General features: G+C 42.4%; 1 pseudogene; it reads left to right on the forward strand.

The window, feature by feature from the left end:
- Positions 1-8,712: 8,712 nt before the first annotated feature.
- LOC100621560 (polyadenylate-binding protein 1 pseudogene) lies at positions 8,713-11,921 on the forward strand (annotated as a pseudogene).
- Positions 11,922-12,323: the final 402 nt, after the last annotated feature.

Below are 12,323 nucleotides of genomic sequence, written 5' to 3' on the forward strand. Positions count from 1 at the left end.
GTTGAGAATAGACTCTCAAGCAAATTTCAGACTATAGGCGACACACTTGTACAAAGGTGCAGAGTCAGCAAGACTAAGCATACTCAACAGAACAAAAGGAATAGACCCAATATGGAATCAGGTTTGCTCTCTTTTACAAAGCCATGGGACTGGATCAATTTAGGAGCAAATATAAGAGAAAAAAAGGACCACAAACTGGCAAACTGAACCCTGCCTGGGTTATGTCAATATTTTTAGAAGCCTGGATCAGGTCTAATGTCTGCTTTTTCCAGGCAGACTCTTGGTTGCCTACGTCCAGAAATGAAGGAATGTTCGAGCACAATATAATCTCAAAATAATACCTGTGATTTACAGTATAAAGCAGGCCCGAAGTAGACCTGAAGTGCATTGTTCCAAGGTAGCGGGTGAATATTTGCATACAGATACAAAACAGAAACATGAAACTTTAAAAGCATGGCTTTCTTCTCACTCTCCTAAGGAGAGTCTGTAGGTTTAATATAAACCTACTTGGCTCACTCTTCCAGAGTCTTCAATTAAAATTATATAATCAATTCTGGAGTTCCTGTCATGGCTCAGTGGTTAACAAATCCAACGAGGAACCATGAGGTTTCGGGTTCGATCCCTGGCCTCGCTCAGTGTTAAGGATCCGTTGTTGCCGTGAGCTCAGGTGTAGGTTGCAGACGAGGCTCGGATCCTGTGTTGCTGTGGCTGTGGTGTAGGCTGGTGGCTACAGCTCCGACTCGACCCCTAGCCTGGGAACCTCCGTAGGCCGAGGGTGCAGCCCTAGAGAAGGAGAAAAATAAAAATGAAAATAAAATTGTATCAATCATTTCAAAGCTTTTGAGCAGGGTTTGTGTTTCTTTTGAAGGCAGCATTTTATCCTATCTTTAACACGGCTGTATTTTACTCTCTTCTCCTCCCAAACTATAGAACTATTAAATCTTTGGACATTCCCCTCACAGGCTATGTCTATTTTCTGTTTCAAGTCTAGGTTTCTAAGACCAATGTTTCAATTACAGAGCAATGATGCTTCATACATGGCTATTCCGCTGCATACCACTCATATTCATTCTTACTCTAAGGAGAAATTATCAAAGGAATTTGAATATGCCATTGACCTTCCCTCAACTTTTGGATTTTAGCCATTTAGCCTAAGATAAACGAACTTGACTTTAAACCACAATTAGTAATACTTAATCAGAAACCGAAAGAGTCTTAGTTGCTAGGAATGAAACAACAAATGCCCAACAGTGAAAATTTGGGAACCATTCTAGTTCTTCTTTGTTTTAGCGTATTTCCTTCCTTCCAAACCGAAAGAGCTGTTTTTTTTAAAAAATAAAAAGAATTAAAATTTAATATATTGGATTCTAAAGTTTGTCAAGAATAATATATGTATGAGAATATCCAAGACATTTCTGGAAAATAAATAATGAATAATAAAATGGGGAGCAAAATATCTATTACTCAATACTCATGTACTCGCCTACATTTATTTTTTTAAAAATAATATTCCTTTGGAGTTCCCCTCGTGGCTCAGTGGTTAACGAATCCGACTAGGAACCATGAGTTTGCGGGTTCGATCCCTGGCCTCGCTCAGTGGGTTAAGGATCCGGCGTTGCCATGAGCTGTGGTGTAGGTTGCAGACTCGGCTTGGATCTGGCATTGCTGTGGCTGTGGTGTAGGCCGGCAGCTATAGCTCCGATTGGACCCCTAGCCTGGGAACCTCCATATGCTGTGGGTGCAGCCCTAGAAAAGGCAAAAAGACAAAATAATAATAATAATAATATTCCTTTGTATGGGTATACTGTATTTAATTTACCTATTTATTTATTTATTTTTAGGGCTGCACTCACGCCATATGGCAGTTCCCAGGCTCGAGACTAAATTGGAGCTGCAGCTGCCAGCCTCACGGCGAGGCTGGATCCTTAACCCACTGAGTGAGGCCAGGGATCGAACCCATATCCTCATGGATACTAGTCGGATTCGTTTCCACTGAGCCACGGCGGGAACTCCCCTCTTCTACATTTCTCAACCCCCTTGGTGCTGATGGAAAGATGTGACTAGTTCTGGCCAATGGGCAGAAAAAGTATCACTTCTGAGTGAAACCATTCAGGATCCCATGCACAAACTGTTCGATTCTCTCTTCCTGTGCTTCAGGGACCTGGAGGCCATATACTGAGATCGTGGCATCACAACACAGAAACAGCCTGTATCACCAGATCTCCAAATGGAAGACAACTGGCCTGGAGAGCTGCCAGACCGCTAGCGGAGTTCCTATTAGTGTGACCTACGTAATTGTTGTATTAAACCACATGGATTTGAGTTTGCATTTTACCATGGATTCTCTATGTGTACATTGATATGAAAGAAAACTTTCCTCAGAGTTCCCTTTGTGGCTCAGCAGTTAACGAACCCGACTAGGATCCATGAGGATGCGGGTTCGATCCCTGGCCTCACTCAGTGGGTTAAGGATCTGGTGTTGTCGTGAGCTGTGGTATAGGTTGCAGACACGGCTCAGATCCCGTGTTGCTGTGGCTGTGGCGTAGGCCAGTGACTGTAGCTTCGATTCAAACCCTAGCCTGGGAACTTCCACAGGCCGTGGGCCTAAAAAACCAAAAAAAAAAAAAAAAAAAAAAAACCAAAAAATTTTTTTACCTCAATAGATATGGCTAAACAGATCCATGAAATGTAAAAGGGTTCATTAATAGACTCATGTCTATTTGGTCTATTTGGAAGTTTAATATGTGACAATGACGTCTCAAATCAGTGGGGAAAGATGGATTACTGGTGTGTGTCTCAGCTAAGAAAATTACCCCCAAATTTAGTGGTTTTAAATGACAATAATTGCTTATTATTTCTGGTAGATTTGATGGGTCAAGAATTCTGATAGACCATCACAGAAAAAGCTTATCTCCACATTGTTCATGATGTTTGGGGCTCAGCTGGGCAGCTCAAAGGCTGAGGGCTGGCGCTCTCGAAAGGCTCATTCCCTTGTGTATCTGAGGCTGACGATACTGGCCGTGAGCTGGGGGCCTCGTTGGGACTGTCAGCTGGAAGCCCCACGGGTGGCCTCTCCAATAGCCTGGACAGCCTCACAACATGCTAGCTGGGTTTTAAGGCTAAAAGCAGCAAGAGAAAGAGCTCTCACGCCCTATTGTGACTGAGCCTCTGAAGCCACACAGCATCACTTCTGCCATATCCTGTGGATCAAGGCAGTTACAAACCTTAGCCGTATTTGAGAGAGGGAACACAGGTGCCACCTCCTCAGGGACAAGAGTCCATAGCATATTGTAGAAGAATAAAGAACGGGATATAGATAGAAAGATATAGAGGTATATGTATACATATATAGCAGTCACCTTTGGAAAGTACAATCTGCAAATGGTTCTTAGTTGAAGCTCTGACACCACTTTTGGACAAGCTGAATGTATTCCCTCCTACTGTAGAGATAAGAATACAAATATTTTCTTATGTAACAGGTAGGGTTTGAAACGCTAATAATTGTATAAAGAAGAGATGCAGCAAATAATCTTTTCTAACATTAAAGACATGATTTTTGGTAGACGTTCCTCAAATTACAAACTAGTATATAGACTAAATTTCTTTTCTTTTTTTTTTCCTGCCATTTCTAGGGCCGCTCCCACCACATATGGAGGTTCCCAGGCTAGAGGTCAAATCAGAGCTGTAGCCGCCGACCTACACCACAACCACAGCCATGCAGGATCTGAGCTGCCTCTTCAACCTACACCACAGTTCACGGCATTGCCAGATCCTTAACCCACTGAGCGAGGCCAGGGATCGAACCCGCAACCTCATGGTTCCTAGTCGGATTCTTTAACCACTGAGCCACGCCGGGAACTCCTAGGCTAAATTTCTATATGCATTGTTTTATTTAGGTTATCTTGTACTGTTGGAAATAACTTAGTTTGGGTCCTTATGGAGATATTTTTTAATGTCCAAAGCCTTGAAAAATCCCAGTCTAAAGATATTTTTGTCAAATTACATGACGTCGGGCTTCAGGTTTTTATTTCCCCTGTGTCTATGCACTGTCATAAATGACAAACAATTTGCTAGGAGAGTCTTGACCTTGCCTGTGATTTTCACACGTCTCACCCGAAAGCAAAGGTTACGATGGCTTTCCATTCAGGCACACATTCTTGTGAGATGGTTCCTCCCTTTACACCGGAGGATATCAACCCTACCCCCAGCTGACTTATCAACTGATTTCTGTATAAGTATTCCAACATGGGAGCTCCCGCTGTGGCACAGTGGGTTAAGAACCTGACTTCAGCTGCTCAGGTCTCCGAGGAGGCGCAGGTTCCATCCCCAGCCCCGGGTAGTGGGTGAAAGGATCTGATCCAGTGTTGCTGCCCCAGCTGTGGCTCCAATTCAATCTCTGGCCCCGGGGAACCTCCATATGCCATAGGAGAAAAAAAATTCCAACGTGGAAGAGCCGACTGTGGCAATCTTTTTTTCTTTTTTTTTTATTATTATTTTTTTCCCACTGTACAGCATGGGGATCAAGTTACTCTTACATGTATATATTTTTCCCCACCCTTTGTTCTGTTGCAATATGAATATCTAGACATAGTTCTCAATGCTACTCAGCAGGATCTCCTTGTAAATCTATTCTGAGTTGTGTCTGATAAGCCCAAGCTCCCGATCCCTCCCACTTCCTCCCTCTCCCATCAGGCAGCCACAAGTCTCTTCTCCAAGTCCATGATTTTCTTTTCTGTGGAGATGTTCATTTGTGCTGGATATTACATTCCAGTTATAAGTGATATCATATGGTATTTGTCTTTGTCTTTCTGAGTCATTTCACTCAGTATGGGAGTCTCTAGTTCTATCCATGTTGCTGCAAATGGCATTCGTTTGCTATTTTTTATGGCTGAGTCATATTCCATTGTGTATATATACCACATCTTCCTAATCCAATCATCTGTTGATGGACATTTGGGTTGTTTCCATGTCCTGGCTATTGTGAATAGTGCTTGTTGCAGTCTTAAACTCTCTGTTGCCCTGTTTTAAACTTCATGTTTGTCTGAAACTGGAGGATTCCTTGAGGGATACAGAATCCACCCTGCAGCAAGCCAGCACAGTCATTGCTCTGCCCAGATGTCCTCGGATACCTTTTAACAGTGTGTACCCCACTCCCACCCCTGCTTCTGCAACTCCTTTGGCAAGGACCCACCTGGGGCCACTGGAGCCACTTTGCCCACAGGCATGAGAACAGGAATTACCAAGGAACTGACCTCACCCTCACCTTACCCTTGGCCCCCACAGTCCTTAGCCAATAATTGATGGGCACAGGAGAACAAAGCCCAGTTTCTTTGCCCCGGGATCAGGCTGAGGCTAGGTCACCACCTGAACCGCAGCCTCGCTCAGCTTCGCCTTCTCCTCTGTCCTCCTCCCCCCACGCCCAGGCCAGTTTCTCCTGAGAACACTTTTTAAATAAATCACATGTCCACGAGTCCTCAAATTAGGGTCTGCTTATGAAGAACAGACCCTAAGACATTTTTTTTTTTTTTTGGTCTTTTTGTCTTTTTAGGCCTATGCCCGCGGCATATGGAGGTTCCCAGGCTAGGGGTCTAATCGGAGCTACAGCCGCCAGCCTACAGCACAGCCACAGCAACACCAGATCTGAGCCGTGTCTTCAACCTACACCACAGCTCATGGCAATGCAGGATCCTTAACCCACTGAACGAGGCCAGGGATTGAACGGAATCCTCACAGATGCTAGTCGGGTTCGTCTAACCACCGAGCCACGAAGGGAACTCCCCTGGTGTAGCTCTAACGAATCAGAATCTACATACCAATGAGATCCCAGGAGATCTGTATGCACCGGAACATTCCAGAAGCACTTTTCTGAGAAAGAGTCTTGTGAACTGGTTCAAGAAGTGAGACATTGGAATAGACCAGAAACTGGAAGAAATCACAAACCTTGTCAAAAATGAGTTACTGAGTTATTTTCCTTTTAATAATATTCCAAGGCTATTTAAATAATTACAAAGTAGAGAAAATGATGGAAAGTTTCCAATTCATTTTATGAAGTTAGCAAAATCTAATATTAAAACCTGATAAAGACTGAACACTCAGAGAGAAAGCTTATTAAATAGTCTGGTGAATATAGAAACAAGAACCTTAAGCATAGCATTGGCAAATTGACTCCAGAATGAAAATAAAGGAATAGTACAGCACAATGAAAAAAGAGTTTATACCAGGAATGCAAGGGTTATTTAATATTTAAAAATCTACTAACATGATTTATCACATCCAGGGAGAAAAACCAGATTTTCAGTAGATGTCCCCAAATTAATTAATAGATGATAAAATTAAATATCCATTAATTGTAAGTATATATAGTAAACTGGGACTAGAAGAAAACTTTTTTTTTTTTTTGTCTTTTTAGGGCCGAACGTGTGGCACAAGGAGGTTCCCAGGCTAGGGGTCGAATCGGAGCTGTAGCTGCCGGCCTACACCACAGCCACAGCAACGCGGGATCCGAGCAGTATCTGCGACCTACACCGCAGCTCACGGCAACGCCGGATCCTTAACCTACTAAGCAAGGCGAGGGATCGAACCTAAAACCTCATGGTTCCTAGTCAGATTCGTTTCCACTGTGCCACGACAGGAACTCCCCAAGAAAATTTCTTCACATGGTAAAAGACATATTTTGCAAAGCAATAATTTACATCATTCTGATAGGCTTTTCAACTGAAATCAGGAATAAGATAATGATGCTTAAAATAATCACTATTCTTTGTTTATTTCTTATAAGTTCTAAACAATATAATAAAACAAGAGGAATTGGAGGTATAGATACTAGAAAGGGAAGAAAACTAGTGCTATTTTCATTTTTTTTTAACCTATCTTAAAACCTCAAGAAAATAATTCATGAAAATGTTAAAACTACTGGAGTTCCCGTCGTGGCGCAGTGGTTAACGAATCCGACTAGGAACCATGAGGTTTCGGGTTCGGTCCCTGCCCTTGCTCAGTGGGTTAAGGATCCGGTGTTGCCGTGAGCTGTGGTGTAGGTTGCAGACGCGGCTCAGATTCCACGTTGCTGTGGCTGTGGCGTAGGCCGGGGGCTACAGCTCCGATTGGACCCCTAGCCTGGGAACCTCCGTATGCCACGGGAGTGGCCCAAGAAATAGCAAAAAGACAAAAAAAAAAAAAAAAAAAAAAAAAAGTTAAAACTACCAGGAAGGGGTGGATAACAATATAAGTATACAAGTATCGATGACTTTTACACAGTAACAAATAAATATTTCATCACAAAATGAACAACAAAGCCCATACTTTCAAATGAGCTTAAGAAATGTGCAATATTGTGTAAAGAAAATTAAAAAATATTTCAAAAAGTGTTCAAAGTGGAGAAAAACACAGTATTTCTGGACAGGAAAATCCACTATTGTTGAAGTGTTAATTCTTCCCAGTTTACTTTATAAATGTGATACGTTTCTAATTGAATCCAATACCAACTGAACATTCTTGCAACTTGACAAAATGCTTTTAAAAGTTTATCCAGAAGAAAAAACATGCAAGAATAACCAAGAACGTTTTAAAAAGAAAAATGAGAAGGGATGCGAAACCAAATGTTGAAATATATTATAAGGCCACAATAATTTGAACAATGTGGTATGGGCACAGGACTAGGCAAACAATTCAAGGTAAGCAACATAGAAAGTCCAGAACAAAGGCAGCACTATTTAAGAATTTAGCATGTGATAGTAGTGTCATTTAAATGATATTTCCTATATAATTTGACTAAATATTTGTGGAAAAATTTACTCCATTCTATTTTAGAAGAGATTTTCAGCGGGGCTAAAAGTGAAAAGGTTTAGAAAAAATAAATGAACTTTCCAGAAGAGAATATAGACACTCATTTATGTAACCTCGGAGTGCAGTAGGATTTTCTAATCCTGACACTGAAAGCAATGCCATTTTAAAAAGTGGTCTATTGGGGAGTTCCTGGAGGGGCTTAGTGGAAATGAATCTGATTAGCATCCATGAGGACAGCAGGTTCGATCCCTGGCCTCGGTCAGTGGGTTAAGGATCTGGCATTGCCCTGAGCTGTGGTGTAAGTCGCAGACTCAGCTTGGATCCTGTGTTGCTGTGGCTGTGGTGTAGACTGGCAGCTACAGCTGCAATTCGACCCCTAGCCTGGGAACCTCTATATGCCCAGGGTGTGAGCCTGAAAAAGCAAAAAACAAAGTGGTCTACTTGGCCCGTTCTTCTCAGCAGTTAGTGCTGAGAGTGTGCAGTGTGTGCTCTGGGATCGGTGCACACATTTATTATTTTAAAAATCTTTAAAAAAAACCCACCAAATTTACCAAAAATCCACATCTCCCCCTTAATCCACATCTCCCCCTCCAGAGACTTTTATTTTCTTCCTTCCTCATTTATAAAATAACCCTGAGAAGCGGCTGAGACTGACCTGCCCACCTGCAGCCCTGCAGCAGCTCCAAGAAAGGAGCTAAGAGACCCAGGAGGCCTTCCCGCTACCTGGACCCGACACCGCCACCTTCTCTCGCCCACCAGCAGCCAGCGGCAAGCAGATCCACTCCATTCTGTGGCCACTGTAGTTTTCGATTCCGGTTGATTTTTGTCCCTTTGTGCTTGTCCCCGCTCCCCCCCCCGCCGCCCCAGCACCTGCTGTGGTCCTCTCACGGATAGGTCGCAGCCTGTGGCCCTGCGGGCAGCTGTGCCAAGATGGACCTTAGCACCCCAAGCCACCCCATGGCCTCGCTCTACATGGGGGACCTTCACAGGACCTGCACTGGGAAGCGACCGAGGCGATGCTCTAGGAGAAGTTCAGCCCGGCCTGGCCCATCCTCTCCATCCGGGTCTGCAGGGACGTGACCACCCGCCACTCCTTGGGCGCGGAGGTGAACTTCCAGCAGCCGACGGACACGGAGCGTGCTTTGAACACCCTGAACTTTGATGTTATAAAGGGCAAGCCAGCACGCATCCTGTGGTCCCTGCGTGATCCATCACTTTGCCAAAGTGGAGTGGGCAACATTCATTTAAAACACTTGGACAGATCCATTGATAATAATAAAGCACTGTATGAGATGTTTTCTGCTCTTGGTAACATCCTTTCATGTAAGGTGGTTTGTGATGAAAACGGTCCCAAGGGTTATGGATTTGTGCGCTTGGAGACACACGAAGCAACTGAAAGAGCTATTGAAAAAAATGAATGGGATGCTTCTAAATGACGACAAAGCATTTGTTGGACGAGTTAAGTCTCTTAAGGAATGAGAAGCAGACCTTGGAGTTAGGGCAAAGGAGTTCATCAAAGTTTACATCAAGAATTTTGGAGAAGACATGGATGATGAGCTCTTTAAGGATCTCTTTGGCAAGTTTGGACCTCCCTTGCCTGTGACAGCAATGACTGATGAGCGTGGACAATCCGAAGGTTTTGGATTTGCAAGCTTTGAAAGGCATGACGATGCGCAGAAAGCTGTGGATGAGATGAATGGAAAGGAGCTCAGTGGAAAACACATGTATGTTGGTTGAGCCCAGAAAAAAGGGAAGGGCAGAGGGAACTTCAGCACAAATTTGAACAGATGAAGCAAGATGGGATCACCAGAGACCAGGGCGTTAACCTTTATGTGAAAAATCTTGATGATGGTTTTGATGATATATGTCTCCGGAAGGAGCTTTTTCCATTTGGTACAATCACTAGTGCAAAGGTTATGATGGAGGGTGGTTGCAGCAACGGTCTTGGTTTGGTATGTGTCTCCTCCCCAGAAGAAGACTGAAGCAGTTACAGAAATGAGGAGTTCCCATTGGGGCTCAGCGGAAACGAATCCAACTAGGAACCATGAGGACACAGGTTCGATCCCTGGCGTGGCTCAGTGGGTGAAGGATCCGGCGTTGCCATGAGCTGTGGTGTAGGTCACAGACTCGGCTCAGATCCGGTGTGGCTGTGGCTGTGGTATAGGCCGGTGGCTACAGCTCCGATTTGACCCCTAGTCAGGAAACCTCCATATGCCACAGGAGCGGCCCAAAAAATGGCAAAAAAAAAAAAAAAAAAAAAAAAGACAAAAAAAAAAAAAAAAAGGAAACTTTGAACCTTATGTACCGAGCAATGGTCAGGTCTAGCAAAGGCAAAATGGCAAAAGTAGCAGAAAAATCACAGCCTTTGTGCCCAGTGATGGTTGTGTGAACTTCATTGAGGAAAATGACGAATTCTGGTTGCTGGATTTGGTCGCAAAGGTCATGCTGTTGGTGACATTTTTGGAGTCCGCTTTAAGGTTGTCAAAGTAGCCCGTGTCTCTCTTTTGGCCTTTTACAAAAGCAAGAAGGAGACCAAGATCATAAGTTTTGATGGTGAAAGCAGGATAGTAATAAGTTTTCATATGCCAAAAAAAAAAAAATGGTCTATTTGACTACATAAAGTTGCTAACTCTCCTAGGCATAAAGGGAAAATAATATATATTAAAAACTTAGGCATGTTGTGCTTTTCTATTGGAAGAACATAAACAAAATTGGGAAAACATCGCTCCTACACATGAAGTAAAAAAGAAATAAATATATACAATAAAGAGCTTTTGCAAATCAAAAAAAGATTGAAATTGGCAAAGGCCATGAATGTGTAATTCACAAAACCGCAAAGCCGATCATTTTATCTTTAAGAAAACTTTAGCTTCTTTGATAATAAAGGGCAAATTAAAACAACAATGAGGGATGCATTGCCTTTTGTGTACCAAACTGACACGAATTAAATAAAATGATTATATACAAAGTTTTGGTAAGTGTGCAACAACTTGAACACAGCTGGCCTGAGTGTACATGTCGTAATATTCTGCACTGCAAAGTGGTCATTTATATTTGAAAACTTTGAAATGTCGACCATTGGTCTCCTGGGAATTTGTCCTAAGGATGTAATTATAAATTTTTGCAATGATTTATCTATTAGTATGTCCACAGTATCATGTCTTATAGTAGCCAAACTTGGAATCCAACTAACTATCCAGCAATAAAGGATTGGCTCAATAAATAAATGCCTTTATCTAGTGAAATACGTAGAAGCTATTAAAATATTTTAAAGGAATGTTTAATGGCTTGGGAAAATGTGTATGATATACAGTTTAATTAAAAACAGATTGGAGAATAACACGCAGTTTGAACCTTTTGTTAAAAATTTTATTCATGCATAACATAAAACAGGAAAAATATACACCAGAATGTTAGCAATGATTTTTTTTTTTCATAGATGCTGGGATTTTAGGTTATTTATAATGTCCTTTTTCTGCTTACTTGCAAGTTGCATGTTTTCATCCATGAAAATGTACTCTTATAATTGGAAATTATAAATACATTAAAATTAAAAAAAATTTTAAAAAGAGAAACAAGCAGTCTTGGGTGCCTTATGTTATGTCATGGCACATGTATGTCATGATACACAGTGTCTCCTTCAGGGTGACATCCAGGAGAAATTCCTGTCCATTCTCCAATATCAACCAATGATAATCGGTCCTGATCTGACTACTTGGCCTGCTTTTATCTGATGGACCCTGTGAACCATGTAAACTAGAAAGCTTGGTGACAAAGTACGTCCACCCCTGTAAACAAGGGTATGAATCTATGTCACAAGCAATGGTTCCAATTAAGAACATTGTCATCTTGTCCTTAGTGTATTCCAATAAGTCAGCTTAAGTGTTTCCGGGGAAAATGCAGGATGTGTATAAAATAGTAAGTACACCCACTAAGGACCCCGAAGCAATAAGAGAATCCCCCAGCATGCGAGAACCACAGGGCCCAGCAGAGAAGGGTCAGTGCTAGACCCGCAAGAGAACTCATCCCTAAACAATTGTGGAAGAGTAGATCATTCATGCATGCAACTGACATTAACTGAGGTCTCTTATGTGCCAGATACTGTTCTGGGTGCTGAGAAGCCATACAGTGAAGGATGAGAAAATTGTACAATTCCAGCTATTATGGGCTGAATTGTGTTTCCTCACCCCCTCCCACAAATTCATGTGTTTTCATAGTCATATATACAAAGTCCTAATCTCTGGAACCTTAGACTGTGACTGTATTTGGAGATAGGGTCTTTTCAGAAATAATCTAATTAAAATGAGGTCATTAGTGTGAGCCCTGATCCAGTACGATCAATGTCCATATAAACAGGGAAAATTTGGACACGGACATCCAGAGAAGGAAAACAATGTGAAGACAGAGGGAGAAGAAGGCCATCTACCAACCAAAGGGAGAGACCTGGGACAATTCCTTCCCTCATAGCCCTGAGAAGAAACCAGCCCTGCCTACCCCTTGATCTAGGACTTGCAGCCTCCAGAACTGTGAGACAACAAGTT

The sequence above is a fragment of the Sus scrofa genome, chromosome X (assembly GCF_054392235.1).
Source record: "Sus scrofa isolate SSC_HxYL_T2T_F1_AM1 chromosome X, Sscrofa_HxYL_maternal_Yorkshire_Landrace_v2.0, whole genome shotgun sequence".
NCBI classification, from domain to species: domain Eukaryota; kingdom Metazoa; phylum Chordata; class Mammalia; order Artiodactyla; family Suidae; genus Sus; species Sus scrofa.